General features: G+C 53.7%; 1 protein-coding gene across 1 annotated transcript in view; it reads left to right on the top strand.

The window, feature by feature from the left end:
- The window catches only part of col28a2a (collagen, type XXVIII, alpha 2a), a 225029-nt gene that overhangs the window by 112884 nt on the left and 100124 nt on the right, over positions 1-12021 (top strand). The window lies entirely within an intron of this gene.

Here is a 12021-nt window from a genome sequence, read left to right as displayed (position 1 = left end):
ACATTTTAATGTGACTGCTGCAGTTGATTCAATGAACTTATGCAAAGCTTTTAAGAACAAAAGGGCTTGTTATGGCTGGTTGGACTTTGCAGCTTCTGAGTTGATGTAGTGAAAGCTGCAGTATATGAAAAGATTCTCTGTAGGACATGGAATGTTCATACTTTTTTAGGGGGGGTTAGGAAGAAATGAAAACAACTGGCTTGTCCAACAGCAGAATACTTATTTAAATGGTGCACACTTCAGGAGCAATGAGTTCCACTGTTGCAATGAGAATCTGGAATCACTGAATGACTGTCACAATTTCTGAAATGGTCCCTGAGATAAAGCACGACAGGTGAAAGTCCCATGGCGGGGGCAGGAACAGGGAGTGTTTCGCATTGTGGAGATCGACAGGAAACCATACTATAATTTGTGGCTCTTACATCATTAATTATGCATCTGGGGGTTTAGCACTATTCTGTGGCGGGACAGGCTTTATTGCGCGCATCTCGCCGTCATTTCTAGGTGCCATATTGAAAAGGCACCCAACATCATTGGATCCACTGTTGAAGAAAGAAGATGGACCTCTTGAAGAATGAATATGGATCTCCAGGAACAGTCTTGAAGCTGCAAGATGGACCATTTCAATGAAACTGAAGCTGGGAGATCCACTTGATCGATGCCCCTTCCCTACACCCATTGCTGTGGTGCTCCAGTGTCACTGTCACCCTCGATCCTTGATGCACTATCAATTACGACGAGACGAGAGTAGAGAATAATCAAGGCTTTATTACGCAGAGATGTGTTGCCTCCTACAGTTGCTGCCGAAATGGCTGCAGCTCAGTGAGCACACACATTTATACTCTGCCTACTGGGCAGAGCCAGCAGGCAGGGATCTACCCCCGTACCTGTAGTACAGGAGCCTTACCGTATTACATCTCATATGTGTACTATATACAAACAGTGGTGACGGACTTCCGGGTGCGGCGATGACCAGCTGAGTCGCACGTTTCGGCAGCTCCCTGTGAAACGGACTTTTGGGCTCTTGATAGGAGCCCCAACGGCAATTTTGACGGCTAAAAACACTGTGCGGTAAACCAGAAGGGAATCCCCCCTGGATACGGATGGAAAAAGGAGGAGAAAGTGGCCAGATTGCAGTGGATCCTTTAGAACAGCGGCAAGGAAGGCAAGCAAACACCAAGATGGCGTCGGAAGGTGGCAGTTTAACATGGGGCCCTGAACAACAAGAGTTCTTGAAATGCTGTGTGGAAGAGATCAAAAAGGAAATGAAGAAAGAGCTGTTGGCCCCGATACTACAGGCGATCGAAGGGCTAAAGGAGGAACAAAAGACCCAGGAGCGGGAGCTTCGGGTCGTGAAGGCAAAGGCAGCCGAGAATGAGGACGACATACAGGGCCTGGTGGTGAAGACGGAGACGCAGGAGGCACATCAGAAACGATGTGTGGAAAGGTTGGAGGCACTGGAAAACAACGCAAGGAGGAACAACCTGAGGATTCTTGGTCTTCCTGAAGGTGTGGAGGGAGCGGACGTCGGGGCATATGTGAGCACGATGCTGCACTCGTTAATGGGAGCGGAGGCCCCGGCGGGTCCGTTGGAGGTGGAGGGAGCATACCGAGTGATGGTGCGAGGACCGAGAGCAGGAGAAATCCCCAGAGCCATAGTGGTGAGATTCCTCCGTTTTAAGGATAGAGAAATGGTCCTTAGATGGGCGAAGAAAACTCGGAGCAGTAAATGGGAGAACGCGGTGATCCACATTTATCAAGACTGGAGTGCGGAGGTGGCGAGAAGGAGGGCGAGCTTTAATCGGGCCAAGACGATGCTTCATAAAAAGAAGATAAAATTTGGAATGCTGCAACCGGCAAGACTGTGGGTCACATATCGAGGGAGGCACCACTACTTTGAGACGGCGGATGAAGCGTGGACTTTTATTGTGGAAGAAAAACTGGAATGAGCGGGTTATTAAAAAGAACGTTCGAACAAAGTGGTGGGGCGAATGTGGGGGGCAAAGAGGGGTTTTATGTACTAATCCTGCGATGTGGTAACTTTTCTCTCTCCCACAGGTGGTGATGGGGGGAGGAGGGGAGGTGGAGGAGATGGGGCGTTGGCCATTGGGGGCGGGGCCAAGGGAGAAGCGCGGGCTTGGTTCCCGCGCTATGATAATCATGGCGGGAATAGAGAAGCAGGAAGGAGGGGGCGTCACGCGGTGCGAGCCGAGGTCACGGGGGGAAGCCGAGGTCAGCCAGAGTTTGCTGACTTCTGGGAGCAACATGGGGGGAGTAATTACGCTAGCGGGGGATCTAGCGGGGGGGGTGGGAGGGGGGAATTACTGGGTTGCTGCTGCTGGGGAGGGGGGGAGCTGGTATGGGAGAGGATGGGCGGGGGGGCACCGCCTGGGGGAGATACAGCTGCGTGGGAACCGGGTGAGGAGCTGGAAAAAGGTGATGGCTAATCGACAAGGGGGGGTGGTAGGAAGCCCCCCAACTCGGCTGATCACGTGGAACGTGAGAGGGCTGAACGGGCCGATGAAGAGGGCACGGGTACTCGCACACCTTAAGAAACTTAAGGCAGATGTGGTTATGTTACAGGAAACGCACCTGAAACTGATAGACCAGGTTAGGCTACGCAAAGGATGGGTGGGGCAGGTGTTCCATTCGGGGCTAGATGCGAAAAACAGGGGTGTGGCTATATTAGTGGGGAAGCGGGTAATGTTCGAGGCAAAGACTATTGTGGCGGATAACGGGGGCAGATACGTGATGGTGAGTGGCAAACTACAGGGGGAGACGGTGGTTTTGGTAAACGTATATGCCCCGAACTGGGATGATGCCAATTTTATGAGGCGGATGCTAGGACGCATTCCGGACCTAGAGATGGGAAAGCTGATAATGGGGGGAGATTTTAATACGGTGTTGGAACCAGGGCTGGATAGGTCGAAGTCCAGGACTGGAAGGAGGCCGGCAGCAGCCAAGGTACTTAAAGATTTTATGGAGCAGATGGGAGGTGTAGACCCGTGGAGATTTAGCAGACCTAGGAGTAAGGAGTTCTCATTTTTCTCCTATGTCCATAAAGTCTACTCGCGAATAGACTTTTTTGTGCTGGGTAGGGCATTGATCCCGAAGGTGAGGGGAACGGAGTATACGGCTATAGCCATTTCGGATCACGCTCCACACTGGGTGGACTTGGAGATAGGGGAGGAAACAGGAGGGTGCCCACCCTGGAGAATGGACATGGGACTAATGGCAGATGAGGGGGTGTGTCTAAGGGTGAGGGGGTGCATTGAAAAGTACTTGGAACTCAATGATAATGGGGGGGTCCAGGTGGGAGTGGTCTGGGAGGCGTTGAAGGCGGTGGTTAGAGGGGAGCTGATATCAATAAGGGCACATAAAGGGAAGCAGGAGAGCAAGGAACGGGAGCGGTTGCTGCAAGAACTTTTGAGGGTGGACAGACAATATGCGGAAGCACCGGAGGAGGGACTGTACAGGGAAAGGCAAAGGCTACATGTAGAATTTGACTTGCTGACTACAGGCACTGCAGAGGCACAATGGAGGAAGGCACAGCGTGTACAGTACGAATATGGGGAGAAGGCGAGCAGGTTGCTGGCACACCAATTGAGGAAAAGGGGAGCAGCGAGGGAAATAGGGGGAGTGAGGGATGAGGAAGGAGAGATGGAGCGGGGAGCGGAGAGAGTGAATGGAGTGTTCAAGACATTTTATAAAAAATTATATGAAGCTCAACCCCCGGATGGGAGGGAGAGAATGATGGGCTTCTTGGATCGGCTGGAATTTCCCAAGGTGGAAGAGCAGGAAAGGGTGGGACTGGGAGCACAGATCGAGGTAGAAGAAGTGGTGAAAGGAATTAGGAGCATGCAGGCGGGAAAGGCCCCGGGACCGGATGGATTCCCAGTCGAATTCTATAGAAAATATGTGGAAAATATTGCTCGTCCCGGTACTGACGAGGACCTTTAATGAGGCAAAGGAAAGGGGACAACTGCCCCCGACTATGTCTGAAGCAACGATATCGCTTCTCTTAAAGAAGGAAAAGGACCCGCTACAATGCGGGTCCTATAGACCTATTTCCCTCCTGAATGTAGATGCCAAGGTCCTGGCCAAGGTAATGGCAATGAGAATAGAGGAATGTGTCCCGGGGGTGGTCCACGAGGACCAAACTGGGTTTGTGAAGGGGAGACAGCTGAACACGAATATACGGAGGTTGTTAGGGGTAATGATGATGGCCCCACCAGAGGGAGAAACGGAGATAGTAGTGGCGATGGATGCCGAGAAAGCATTTGATAGAGTGGAGTGGTTTTATTTGTGGGAGGTGTTGAGGAGATTTGGTTTTGGAGAGGGGTATGTTAGATGGGTGCAGCTGTTGTATAGGGCCCCAGTGGCGAGCGTGGTCACGAATGGACGGGGATCTGCATATTTTCGGCTCCATAGAGGGACAAGGCAGGGATGCCCTCTGTCCCCATTATTGTTTGCACTGGCGATTGAGCCCCTGGCGATAGCGTTGAGGGGTTCCAAGAAGTGGAGGGGAGTACTTAGGGGAGGAGAAGAACACCGGGTATCTTTGTATGCGGACGATTTGCTACTATACGTGGCGGACCCGGCGGAGGGGATGCCAGAAATAATGCGGATACTTGGGGAGTTTGGGGAGTTTTCAGGGTATAAATTGAACATGGGGAAAAGTGAGTTGTTTGTGGTGCATCCAGGGGAGCAGAGTAGAGAAATAGAGGACCTACCGTTGAGGAATGTAACAAGGGACTTTCGTTACCTGGGGATCCAGATAGCTAAGCATTGGGGCACATTGCATAGGTTAAATTTAACGCGGTTGGTGGATCAGATGGAGGAGGATTTCAAGAGATGGGATATGGTATCCCTGTCACTGGCAGGGAGGGTGCAGGCGGTTAAGATGGTGGTCCTCCCGAGATTCCTCTTTGTGTTTCAGTGCCTCCCGGTGGTGATCACGAAGGCTTTTTTTAAAAGGATTGAAAAGAGCATCATGGGTTTTGTGTGGGCCGGGAAGACCCCGAGAGTGAGGAAGGGATTCTTACAGCATAGCAGGGATAGGGGGGGGACTGGCACTACCGAGCCTAAGTGAGTATTATTGGGCCGCTAATATTTCAATGGTGAGTAAGTGGATGGGAGAGGAGGAGGGAGCGGCGTGGAAGAGATTAGAGAGGGCGTCCTGTAGGGGGACTAGCCTACAGGCTATGGTGACAGCCCCATTGCCGTTCTCACCGAGGAACTACACCACAAGCCCGGTGGTGGTGGCTACACTGAAGATTTGGGGACAGTGGAGACGGCATAGGGGAAAGACTGGAGCCTTGGGGGGGTCCCCGATAAGAAACAATCATAGGTTTGCCCCGGGGGGAATGGATGGGGGATATGGAATGTGGCAAAGAGCAAGAATAACGCAACTGAAAGATCTGTTTGTGGATGGGAAGTTCGCGAGTCTGGGAGCGCTGACCGAGAAATATGGGTTGCCCCAAGGGAATGCATTCAGGTATATGCAACTGAGGGCTTTTGCGAGGCAACAGGTGAGGGAATTCCCGCAGCTCCCGACACAAGAGGTGCAGGACAGAGTGATCTCAAAGACATGGGTGGGGGATGGTAAGGTGTCAGATGTATATAGGGAAATGAGGGACGAAGGGGAGACTATGGTAGATGAACTAAAAGGGAAATGGGAAGAAGAGCTGGGGGAGGAGATCGAGGAGGGGCTGTGGGCAGATGCCCTAAGCAGGGTAAACTCGTCGTCCTCGTGTGCCAGGCTAAGCCTGATTCAGTTTAAGGTATTACACAGGGCACATATGACTGGAGCACGGCTCAGTAAGTTTTTTGGGGTGGAGGATAGGTGTGCGAGGTGCTCGAGAAGCCCAGCGAATCATACCCATATGTTTTGGTCATGCCCGGCACTACAGGGGTTTTGGATGGGGGTGACAAAGGTGCTTTCAAAAGTAGTAGGAGTCCGGGTCGAACCAAGCTGGGGGTTGGCTATATTTGGGGTTGCACAAGAGCCGGGAGTGCAGGAGGCGAGAGAGGCCGATGTTTTGGCCTTTGCGTCCCTAGTAGCCCGGCGCAGGATATTGCTAATGTGGAAAGAAGCCAAGCCCCCGGGGGTGGAGACCTGGATAAATGATATGGCGGGGTTTATAAAGCTAGAGCGGATTAAGTTCGTCCTAAGGGGGTCGGCTCAAGGGTTCACCAGGCGGTGGCAACCGTTCGTCGAATACCTCGCAGAAAGATAGACGGAATGGGAAAAAGAAGGCAGCAGCAGCAGCCCAGGATCGAGGGGGGGGGGGGAGGAGGAACCAGAAGGACTCTCAGGGTTGTTAATATATACTGTATAGTATGTATAGGTCGTTGCTACAGATAATTATATATTGGACTGTTAAATTATATTTTTGGAGAGTGTTACTTGTGACAAGGCAGTTGCCAATTAGGGCTAGTTTTCATTTTTGTTATTTATTATTTATTCATTTTTTGTTTATAAAATAGATCATTGTTATTTGTGTTGTTATAATATTGTGTAAAGGATGCACAATGTACTGTGTTGGCTGACCAAAAATTTTCAATAAAATATTTTATTAAAATTTTTTTTAAAAAAACAGTGGTGACTACCACATTCACCCCCTGTTAAAAAAAGAGTCCAGCGGGGATGGTGGAAAACTATTTACATGTAAGTGAGCATTTTTAAAGTGTACAGTTCTGGAAAAGTTCACAAATTCAGCTGGTCGGGTACCTTGATCCGCCGTTGTGAGCGCCGCAGTCTCGGTGACTCCGGGAGGGTGTAGTCCTCATCTTCATCCCCGGGTGGAACCAATGGGAGGACGGATCGTCCTGGAGCGGGGGTTGTGGTGAGGTGCGCTGGGGGGGGGGGGGGGGGGGGGGGGGGTGGTACCGGGGCAGAGGGGGTGTGTGTGGGGACACAGCTGGTGCCAGGTCCCTGAGGGAGACTGTGTCGTACTACGGGTTTGCATGGAGTAGCTGTACCCTCTCGACCAACGGGTCCGCCTTGTGCAGCCACACGTGCTTGCAGAGGAGAACGGGTCCTGGAGCTGCCAGCCACGTTGGGAGCGAAACCCCAGAGGTGGACTTCCTAGGGAAGGCAAGGAGACGTTCATGGGGGGGGTTGCATTAGTCGCAGTGCAAAGTAGCGATCGGATGGAGTGGAGGACGTTGAGGAGGACCTCCTGCCAGCAGGAGACCGGGAGATTTTTAGACCATAGGGCCAACAGGACGGCATTCCAGACCGTCCCGTTCTCCTTCTCCACCTGCCCATTTCCCCGGGGGTTGTAGCTGGTCATCCTGCTCGAGGCAGTGCCTTTGCTGAGCAGGAATTGATGCAGCTCATCACTCATAAAGGAGGATCTCCGGTCACTGTGGATGTAAGCAGGGAAACCGAACAGAGTGAAGATGCTATTGAGGGCCTTGATGACTGTGGCAGACATCATATCGGGGCATGGAATGACGAAGGGGAATCTGCAGTATTCGTCGACCACGTTAAGGAAGCACGTGTTTCGGTAGGACGAGGGGAGGGGCCCTTTGAAGTCGATGCTGAGGCGTTCAAAGGGATGGGAGGCCTTCACCAGGAGCGCCCAGTCTGGCCGGCAGAAGTGCGGTTTGCACTCCGCGCAGACCTGGCAGTCTTTGGTGACCGCCCTGACTTCCGCAATGGAGTAGAGTATGTTGCGGGCCTTTATGAAGTGAAAGAACCGGGTGACCCTGGGTGACAGAGACCATCGTGTAGGGCCCAGAGTTGGTCCACTTGTGCGCTGGCACATGTACCTCGGGATAGGGCATCGGAGGGGCTCGTTGAGCTTGCTGGGGTGATGCACGATCAGTGACCACTAAAGCGAGGTAGTAGTCCAACTGAAGGCTTTAATCAGCTAGATGTTTCTCCTAGCAGCTCAGGTACAGATTGAAGGCTGCTGGGGCGGCACGGGCCCTTATACCCCGCCTAGCCGGGTGGAGCTACCATACAGCTTGACCAATAGGAAGCATACAATATCTACCAATGGTGTTCCAGCATTACCAGGTACCGTAATACCCCTACACAGACTACCACATTCACCCCCTGTTAAAAAAGAGTCCGACGGGGGTGGTGGCCTGATGCTACAAACGTGGTAGAATTAGTTATGGAGGTACCGTAATATCTCCGTACAGCGTTTTGTAACTATTTACAATTCTATTAACTATTTACAATTTATGATTTACATTTACAATTTAAAATGAAGCAATCAGTCAATCAGGGGCCCTGGTCATCCTCTGTGATCGTCGGAGCATCGTGGTGACTCCGGTGGAGGCTGGGGCGTCTGTGACTCCGGGAGCGTGGCCTCGATGTCTGTGGCAGCTTCGACACTCCTCGACGACGCTGGTGGGGAAAACGGTTGACCTGGGAAGGGAGCGCCTGCGGGGTGCGTCGGTGGGTGGGGGGGCCTAGACGGGGCTGGCAGAAGGACCGATCCTCCTGTAAGGTGCCCTGGTGGAGGGGAGGTTGGGACTGGTGGCTGGGGTGTGCGTGGGGCTCTGGCGGGCGCCAGGTCTTGTATGGAGACCGTATCTCGTCGGACGTCGGGGTACTCAACGTAGGCGTACTGGGGGTTAGCGTGGAGAAGATGGATCCTCTCGACCAACGGATCCGACTTGTGCGCCCGCACGTGTTTTCGGAGCAGGGAGCTGCCAGCCAGGTCGGGAGCGAGGCCCCAGAGGAGGACTTCCTGGGGGAGACAAGGAGACGTTCGGGAGGTGTCTGGTTGGTTGTGGTACAAAGCAGTGACCGGATGGAGTGGAGGGCATCCAGGAGGACTTCCTGCCAGCGGGAGACTGGGAGATACCTGGACCGTAGGGCCAGTAGGACGGTCTTCCAGACCGTTCCGTTCTCCCTCTCTACCTGTCTGACACCCCGGGGGTTGTAACTGGTCGTCCTGCTCGAGGCGATGCCCTTGCTGAGCAGGAATTGACGCAGTTCGTCCATCATAAAGGAGGACCCCCTATCAATATGTATATAAACGGAGGGCCTTGATGACGGTGGTTGCGGTCATGTCGGGGCAAGGGATGGGAACTGGGAACTGGGAGTACTCGTCAATCACGTTCAGGAAGTACGTGTTGTGGTCGGTGGAGGGGAGGGGGCCTTTGAAGTCCATGCTGAGGCGTTCAAAGGGACGGGAAGCCTTTATCAGGTGCGCTTTCTCTGGCCGGTAGAAGTGCGGTTTGCCCTCCGCGCAGATTTGGCAGTCCCTGGTGGCTGTCCTGACCTCCTCGATGGAGTAGGGCAAGTTGCGGGTCTTGATAAAGTGGAAAAAGCGAGTGACCTCCGGGTGGCAGAGGTCCTCGTGGAGGGCTCGGAGGCGATCCACTTGTGCGGTGGCACATGTGCCGCGGGACAGGGCATCAGGAGGCTCGTTTAGCTTCCCGGGACGATAAAGGATCTCGTAGTTGTAGGTGGAGAGTTCGATCCTCCACCACAAGATCTTATTATTTATTATCTTGCTCCGCTGTGCATTATCGAACATGAAAGCAATCGACCGTTGGTCAGTGAGGAGAGTGAATCCCCTGCCAGCCAGGTAATGCCTCCAATTTTGCACAGCTTCTACTATGGCCTGGGCCCCCTTTTCGACTGAGGAGTGGCGGATTTCGGAGGCATGGAGGGTACGTGCCCGCTTGGTTGAGGGTGGCCGCCAGAGCTACGTCAGACGCATCGCTCTCGACCTGGAAGGGGAGGGACTCGTTGATGGCGCGCATCGTGGCCTTTGCAATGTCCGTTTTGATGCGGCTGAATGCCTGGCGGGCCTCTATCGACAGGGGAAAAGCTGTGGATTGGATCAGTGGACGGGCCTTGTCTGCATAGTTGGGGACCCACTGGGCGTAGTAACTGAAAAACCCTAGGCAGCGCTTCAGGGCCTTGGAGCAGTGAGGGAAGGGGAACTCCATAAGAGGGCGCATGCGCTCAGGGTCGGAGCCTATAACCCCATTTCGCGGTTGGTGCTAAACACGCATTTATCCTTGTTGTATGTAAGGTTAAGGATCTTTGCGGTCTGGACGAATTTTCGGAGGTTGGTGTCGTGGTCCTGCTGGTCGTGGCCGCAGATGGTGACATTATCGAGATACGGGAATGTTGCCCGTAAACTGTACCGGTCAACCATTTGGTCCATCCCTGGAAGACCGAGACCCCGTTGGTGACACCGAAGGGAACCCTTAAAAAGTGATAGAGCCGCCCATCTGCCTCGGAGGCAGTGTATTAGCAGTCACTAGTGCGGATGGGGAGCTGGTGGTAGGCGGACTTAAGATTCACTGTGGAGAAGACCTTGTAATGCGCGATCCTGTTTACCAGGTAGGATATGCGGGGGAGAGGGTACGCGTCCAGCTGCGTAAACCTGTTGATGGTCTGACTGTAGTCGATGACCATCCTATGCTTCTCCCCGGTCTTTACTACCACTACTTGAGCTCTCCAGGGACTGTTGCTCGCTTTGATGACCCCTTCCCCCAGCAGCCTTTGGACCTCTGACCTAATAAAGATCCGATCCTGGGCACTGTACCGTCTGCTCCTGGTGGCAACGGGTTTGCAATCCGGGGTGAGCTTCGCAAACAGGGAAGGCAGATCGACCTTGAGGGTCGCGAGGCCGCAGTCAGTGAGGGGGGGTATAGGGCCGCCGACTTTGAAAGTTAGACTTTGGAGCTTGCACTGGAAGTCTAACCCTAGGAGTGTGGCCGCGCAGAGGTGGGGAAGGACATAGAGCCGGTAATATTTAAACTCCTTTCCCTGGACTGTGAGATTTGCTCCACAAAACCCCTTTATCTCTACTGAGTGGGAACCAGAGGCCAGGGAGGTTTTTTGATTAATGGGGTGGATGAGGAGAGAACAGCGCCTTACCGTGTCGGGGTGTATGAAGCTCTCCGTGCTCCCCGCGTCGATTAAGCAGGACGTCTCGTGCCCGTTGATAAGTACAGTCGTTGTAGCAGTTGAGAGTGTTCGAGGCCGGGACTGATCCAGGGTCACCGAGGCTAATCGCAGCAGTTGAGTGTTCTCTTCGGGCGGTGTGTGGTCAGCCGAGCTCTTGTCCTGGGGGTCCATCCAAGATGGCGGCTCCCATTGGTCGCACATGGCTGGGGGTGCACAAAATGGCAGCGCCCATCCATCTAACGTGGCGTCCGCGGGACAAGGTGGCGGCGCCCGGGGGCCACACGTGGCCCTGGAGTAGGAAGATGGTGGCGCCCGCTGGCCGCACGGGGACCGTGGAGTGGTTTGTGGTGGCGGTCCGCATTCGCCGCCGGAGACTGCGGCAACCGCACGGGCCTACCCGCAAAGGTAGCAGCGGGGCTCCCCGGGGTTGCCAGGCCGCCTTGCAGCACAAGCTTGTGGGGGGATGGGGGATGTCTCGGGGTCGGCTGTGGAGGGGTTCTTCACTGCACCGGGCGGGCTGCCACACGGTCGGGAACATAAGTGCGGGCGTTTCTGGAGGCCACGTCCAGGGAGCCGGCAAGGGCCCGTGCCTCCTTGAGGCCAAGGGTGTCTTTTTCCAGCAATCGCTGGCGGATCTGGAAGGACAGCATACCTGCCACAAAAGCGTTCCGGATCAAGAACTCTGTGTGGTCGCTCGCCGAAACTTGCGGGCAGCTGCAGTTTCTCCACAACACGTAGAGTGCACGGTAGAATTCTTCCAGCGATTCCCCTAGGATTTGTCGCCTCGTTGCTAGCAGATGTCAGGCGTAGACCTGGTTTACTGGGCGGATATAATGTCCTTTTAGCAGCTCTATTGCCACATCGAAGTCTTCCGCGTCCTCGATGAGGGTGTAAATTTCCGAACTTGCATTTTCTGCTCTCCTGTGGGTGTGATTTCGGCCGTTCCGAGATATCCTTTAAAATACGCCAGCCAGTGCTTGAAGATTGCCGCTGAGTTCGCCGTGTGGGGGCTGAGTTGCAGCCACTCCGGCTTGATTCGGAGCTCCATCCTTTTAAATCTAGCTTATTAAATTGATGCACGATCAGTGACCACTAAAGCGAGGTTGTAGTCCAACTGAAGGTGTCCC

Source organism: Scyliorhinus torazame, chromosome 2, assembly GCF_047496885.1.
Source record: "Scyliorhinus torazame isolate Kashiwa2021f chromosome 2, sScyTor2.1, whole genome shotgun sequence".
In the NCBI taxonomy this organism is placed as follows: Eukaryota; Metazoa; Chordata; class Chondrichthyes; order Carcharhiniformes; family Scyliorhinidae; genus Scyliorhinus; species Scyliorhinus torazame.
Note: the sequence above shows the minus strand (reverse complement) of the source record. Positions and strands in the feature narration are given on the sequence as shown.